Source organism: Macaca thibetana, chromosome 1, assembly GCF_024542745.1.
Source record: "Macaca thibetana thibetana isolate TM-01 chromosome 1, ASM2454274v1, whole genome shotgun sequence".
NCBI lineage: Eukaryota > Metazoa > Chordata > Mammalia > Primates > Cercopithecidae > Macaca > Macaca thibetana.
This window is the reverse complement of record NC_065578.1, coordinates 209,344,128-209,350,597: the sequence shown is the minus strand read 5'-3', so window position 1 is coordinate 209,350,597 and position 6,470 is coordinate 209,344,128.

Below are 6,470 nucleotides of genomic sequence, written 5' to 3'. Positions count from 1 at the left end.
ACGTGCCTGTAGTCCCAGCTACTCGGAAGGCTGAGGCAGAAGAATCGCTTGAACCTGGGAGGCAGAGGTTGCAGTGAGCTGACTTTGGGCCACTGCACTCTAGCCTGGCAACAGAGACTCCGTCTAAAACATAAACAAACAAATAAAAATAAAAAAATAAAATAGTGGCTCTTGCCTGTAATCTCAGCACTTTGGGAGGCCGAGGTGGGCAGATCACTTGAGGCCAGGAGTTCAAGACCAGCCTGGTCAATATGGTAAAACAAATCAGCCAGGAGTGGTGGTGTGTGCCTGTAATCCCAGCTACTCGGGAGTCTGGGCCACAAGAATTCCTTGAACACAGGAGCCGGAGGTTGCAGTTAGCTGAGATTGCACCACTGCACTCCAGCGTGAGCAATAGAGTAAGATTCCATCTCGATAAATTTAAAAAAAGAAATAGCGTAAAAATAAAAAATAGAGTAAAAAATATAAAAATAATATAGAATAAGCAGGCGCACACACATAAAGGATAAGAGGGTATTTCAGAAAAATGCACATGCCACAGCACAGGGGAGGAAGGGATCAGGGTGGGTTTAAGAAACTGCAGAGGCTCCTGCTTGACCAGCCACTGGGAGAAAAGAGGCCATGCTGGATAACCAGAGAGGACTAGGGTGGCCATGCCAAGGAGACTGGATCTTACAGGAAGTCTCACTCCTATGCTGAGGTAAGCTCAAAAACACAGATGGGTGGCAGAAAACAAATGAGGCCTTGCAAAACCAGTTCCCCTACAAAGCATAGATGCAGGCCATTTAAATAATCAAGAGTTCACTCATCTGAGAAGTACTGTCTGAGCATAAGAGGTAAGCAATGTGGAGAAGACAAAGGTGCGTGTGACTGACCTTCAAACTTCATATAATCCAGGAGGGGATAGTAGAATACTGAGTAGTCACTCCCTAAAAGAAGTACTGATAAGACAGCACAAGAAAACCGAATGAAGATGGAACGACCTCCAGCTGGGGGATTAGGCAGTGTGCTTCATGAAGAGAACCTGGAACGCTCTAGCCCCAGGCCATGGTCCTCAAGCTTAAGTGTGATCAAAATCACCTGGAAGGGTACTTAAACTCAATGCTGGGCCCAAGGCTGGAGTTTCTGATTCAGTAAACGTGGAGTGAGACCCACAAATTTGCATTTCTAACAAGTCCCCAGGCCATTCTGCTCCTGCTGATCTAAGAACAAAATTTCCAGAACCTCTGCTTCAAGGGAAAGTTAGGAATTAGGCAAATACAGACGAAGCTGTGGGCATTCCAGGACAAGGAAACCATGTACATAAAAGCACATGGGTAGAAAAGCAAAGCAATATCCTGGTTACGATCAAGTTAGGGTCACATAGAAGGAGCACAGTGTACAGCTAATCCTTGAACAACATGGGTTGAACCTTGTGGGTCCATTTCTACACAGATGTTTTTCAACAGATCCAGTTGGTCATCTGTATCCATGGGTTCCACATCTGTAAGCAAATGTGGATGGAAAATACAGTATTCATGAGATATGAAACCCACGGATGAGGGTTAACTTTACCTATATGCAGATTCTGCAGGGCTGTCTGCCAGATTTGGGTGTGCGCAGATTTTGGGATCCTCGGGGGTCCTGGAACCAATCCCTCACAGATACCAAGGTATGATGATATAAGGTATCATCAGACTCAAAACCTTTGTGAATTAATTACCCAGTCAACTCCAGTTAGCTGAGAGCAATTGTGCTAGAATAGTTATCAGGCATAAAGCAATGACCAAAGTAAGAACAGCTGTCACGTGACCTGAACCTTTCCTCCTAAATTTTCTACTTTTGAACTATCCCACCTCACGAGGTGTGCCCACTCTCTAAACTGAAACAGCCGCTAGTACCAACCAATGCAGCCATTGGGTGCATAACTGATCCCTTCCGTCTAAACGAAAAAGAATTACAAAATCCCTTTAGTTTAGTCAAGGCAAGATTGGGAATTTTCAAAAGGAATTTTAACAAGGAAAGATACACTGTTTTCATTTCACCATTAAAAAAAAAAATGTCTAGCCCAAACAAAGATTAACGTGGCTGGTGCAATTTCAAAACAGCTTACAAGGTATTAAAGGTGGAATTATATCTCCTCCAACAAAAATATTTTGAAGTCCTAACCCCCTCATCCCTCAGAATGTAGCCTTATTTGGAAACAGAGTCTTTATGGTGGTAATCCAGTTAAAATGAGGTCATTCGGGTAGGCCTTAATCCAGTACTGCTGGTGTCCACATAAAAGAGGAAATTTGAACACAGAGACAGATACACACAAAGGGAAGACTGTGAAGGCACGGGGAGTACACTGATGTGTACAGACCAGGATCAGAGGGATGCAACTACAAGCCAAGGAATATCAAGGGTTTCTGGCAAGCACCGGAAGATAAAGATACAAGGTTGAAACCTATAGGTTTCATGGCCCCACTGACAGCTTAGTCTCAAACTTCTGGCCTCTAGCACTTTGAGACAACAAACTTCTGTTGTTCTGAGCCACCCAGTCAGCAGTACTTTGTTAGGCCAGCCCTAGTAAACTGTTGCAGAAGGCAATTTCAAATTCTTTACATACACACAGGCACACACCCACACATACCACACACATCTTGGCATTTGTCATTTTAAATAGTATATCCACATGTTGCCTGCTGTCCTATGAAGTAGCCTTTGTAATCAGAGTAATAGCCCTCATTCTCAACCACAATTGCATGGAAAGATTTGTTTTGTAATTTTTTTGGGTAATGAAAAAGAGGATATGTTTCCCAGGGGTTCCCTTGTTCTTTGGGTGACAGTATAAAATTAGCTGTTACCACCCACACTCAAATGAAAAGCCAATCAGTGGTGCAGTGGCACCTGTCAATCTCGGGCCTGCCCAGCTGTCAGTCAATCTGGCCATAAACTTTGTTCCTTCTGCCCACTTTGTCTTGATCTTGAGAGGAGGAGTAATTTCCCACAGGCTTGCACAAATAATTAATAATTGAGCAGGAGCCACTTTAAATGCCGTGTCTACAGAAATTCTAAGAACCCTGCTTGAAATCATTAGAGTCAGGGTCTTCCCCCTTCTGTTAGTATTTTAAAAGTTAGAATTAGAACCCATGACAATTATATGCTTTGATAGATATGGTATGTTAGAGGAGACCCTACTGGTCTATGGTGCTCAAAACTTACTGTCACCTGTAAAGACAACATGTCAACTGCATGGTCTAGAGAGGAAAGAACATGATCCAAACTTAAGTAGATGGTATAATTAAAGGTGGGGGAAGGGCATGAACTTCAACAGAGACAGTCCGTGTGCGCCAGAAATTTTACATTAACCTTATCTGTAATTCCCCACCCCAAAGTCCTTAATTTGATTTTATTTTTTAATTTTTATTTTTTATTTGCATATGTTCATGGGGTACAAATGCAATTGTGCTACATTGATATATTGCATTGTGGTGAAGTCAGGACTTTCAGTGCAGAAATTTTAAATTTTAGCTCTTTTTCTTTCTTTAGCAACTTAGTCTCCTACCTCTTTCTTAATCTCTTCTTTCACTTTCAGAAATAGGAATATCAACATACGGTTGACCCTTGAGCAATACGGGTTTCAACCACATGGGTCCACTTATACACAGGTATATACACCTCTGCCACCCCTGAGACAGCAAGACCAACCCCTCCTCTTCATATTCAATGTGAAGATGACAGAGATTAAAACTTTTATGGTCATCCACTTCCACTTAATGAATAGGAAACATATATCCTCTTCCTTATGATTTCTTAATAACATTTTCTTTTCTTAGCTTTATTATGAGTACAGTATATAATATAATACATATACATAATATGTGTCCATCAACTGTTTATGTTATTGGTAAGGCTTCTGGCCAACAATAGGCTATTAGTGAAACTACTTTTGCAAAATTATGAAGAGAAATCTGACATAATTGACTCTATCTTGCGTCTTACCTCCAAGCTGTCGTTGGGCATTCCTGGGAGTAGGCCAAACTAACTTTGGGAAAAATTTAGTTTATGATTTAACCTTAAAGCAGGGTTCATAATAGCCCTTCCCAAAACTAAACCACCTTTGTAAGACTAATGAAAGTCTACAAGGTTAGGATGAGAGGGGCTGGAATTCTGCTAAGACCTAGGTGTACTTATAGATAACCAGGCATATTGTTTTGTACATCATGAGATGTATAACTTCCCCCAATTACTCCCATAGATAACATGACTACTGTAGAACCTAAGATTGATATATTGGGGTATTTTTCAGGCTTTTGCATTCTGGCAACTGACTGACCCCCCACCCAAAGGCAGACTTGTGACTCGTGATCCAACTGGTCCTGTGGCCCCGTGATCCAGAAACGAACACAGTGCACAAGGACCATTTTCCATACCCCGAAGAGTGCATCCCAATGAATCAACAGCACCTGTTCCTTAGTCTCCTGCCCACCAAAGTATGCTTGATGATCCCCTAACCTCCAAGCCTTCAGGGAGACTGATTTGAGTCTCTCGTGTGGCTGGTCTCACATCAATTATACTCTTTCCTCATTGCAATGCCATAGTCTCAGTGAATTGATCTTGCCTGTGCAGCAAGTAGGACAAACCCATCAGACAATTACATTAGTTACATTTGAGGGGGACCAAAACACTCTACATGGATTTTTGGCTGCATGGCGGGTTGGCACCCCAGCCCCTACATTGTTCAAGGGTTAACCATACTGACATCTCTCTCAAAATCCAACTACCCATTCAGTAGGGTCTCCCCCTGCCTGTGAAAGGGAATGGTGATTTTCCACCCATCATGGCAAAGGAAGGCGTGAAACAGGAGGGGAGAGACATCAGAACAGAGCAGGTGCTGTGCAGTCAGCACAGGAGACACTTTAGAGACAGGTCTTGTAACTTGGACACAAAAGAGGCATTGAAATAAGAGACCCAGTAATGGAAGTCATCTCAACTGACTCTGAATTACACTTCATTCTTGCTTGTTGAAAAGGAAAACCGTGTAAGTACTTACAGTAAATTAAGTTTGACATCTTCCTTCAGAAGAGAAGCGTCCTAATTTCCACCACATGCAGAGAGCAGCTGGATGCGCCGTCCTTGCTCCCTAATTACTGATTAACACAACAATGGTCTAATCATCCCTCCATATTTGAGGGATAATTTTGATTATTGCTTCTCCACACTTGAAGTGGGCTTCCTGGGGCCTTGTTTGGTACTTCACCCTCCAGTTAGGAGGACCCTGCTCCAGGCACAGTGGGGCAATCGCTGTTAATGCCAGACGAGGAGTCTGTACTCCATGGCCAGAAAGCATTGTACAAGAGCTCCATGCTATCCAGACCTCGTGGGGTTATGTCCCTATTCTGCAGTTTAAAATGAAACACTCAAATGTAAATATGACCAGACTGAAGAAGGTTTTTGGAAATCACTGTTTGCCTTTCCCCAATTACACAGGTTGCCCTCGTGACCTGAGTGGCCAGATCAGTGAATGAATGAGGAATGAGCAGCTTAGCTTCAGCCGCAGGACTCCCAAGTCTTTAGTAAGGAACAGCAGGGGAATCCTTAAGCCCGCCTATAAAATGTGGGTCGCATGAATACTACCATGACTATGGGGCTTTTGATAAGTCTGTACAGGTTAGGATGTCTCATATTCTGTTTGTAATGGCACTACAACAACTTTTAAATGACTGGGTGATTCTAACGTAAGAGAAGACAAAGAACAGCATTTGCCCCTTCAGATTCAAAGGACAGAGCATTCATGTTGTGGTAATAGTGGGTAGGATGTTTTTCTGTTAAGCCTGGGGCTCCTCAAGGTGGATCACACATTATCAGTGCATTTTCTCATCCTGAAATGAAGTGATGATGTTCTTGGAAGATTCAGCAGAGGAACGAGCATAAAATTACCTAACCCCAGCCCTGCCGGCATTATCTTGGGATCCATCTTTGACCCTCTGCAGCATCAGAGAGACGGGTGTGATCCCAGGTGGACTTCGAGATAGCGCCACATAGTTCCAGACTTTGTGATTTTTCAACTTCATTGTGTAAACACAGGCCCTCATTTGGGAATGCAGGCTCACGAGTACAGGCTGTTCCTCAGACTCCCTGCAGATCAAATGAGTGCCCTGCTTGGCATTTGCTTTCCATTTGCCACCCTTCTCACCTTCATCTCCCAGGCTGGTCCTGTTGATGTTAGTAACAATGTAGCAATTATGCAACAAGCACTGTACATACATTATTTCATCTAATCATCTGTTGTAATAATACTGTCCATGTTATTATCCCTATTTTATAGATATAAAAACCGTAACTGAGAGAAAGAGGTTAATACATTGACAGAGGTTGCAGAGTAACAGTCAGAATTTGTACCCAAGTCCACTCATTGTCAAAACTCACATGACACTGTATACTATATTGCCTCCAAGTATGAGCAAAAGAAGTAACTTTCCTTGAATTTTCACTACTTTGTAAAG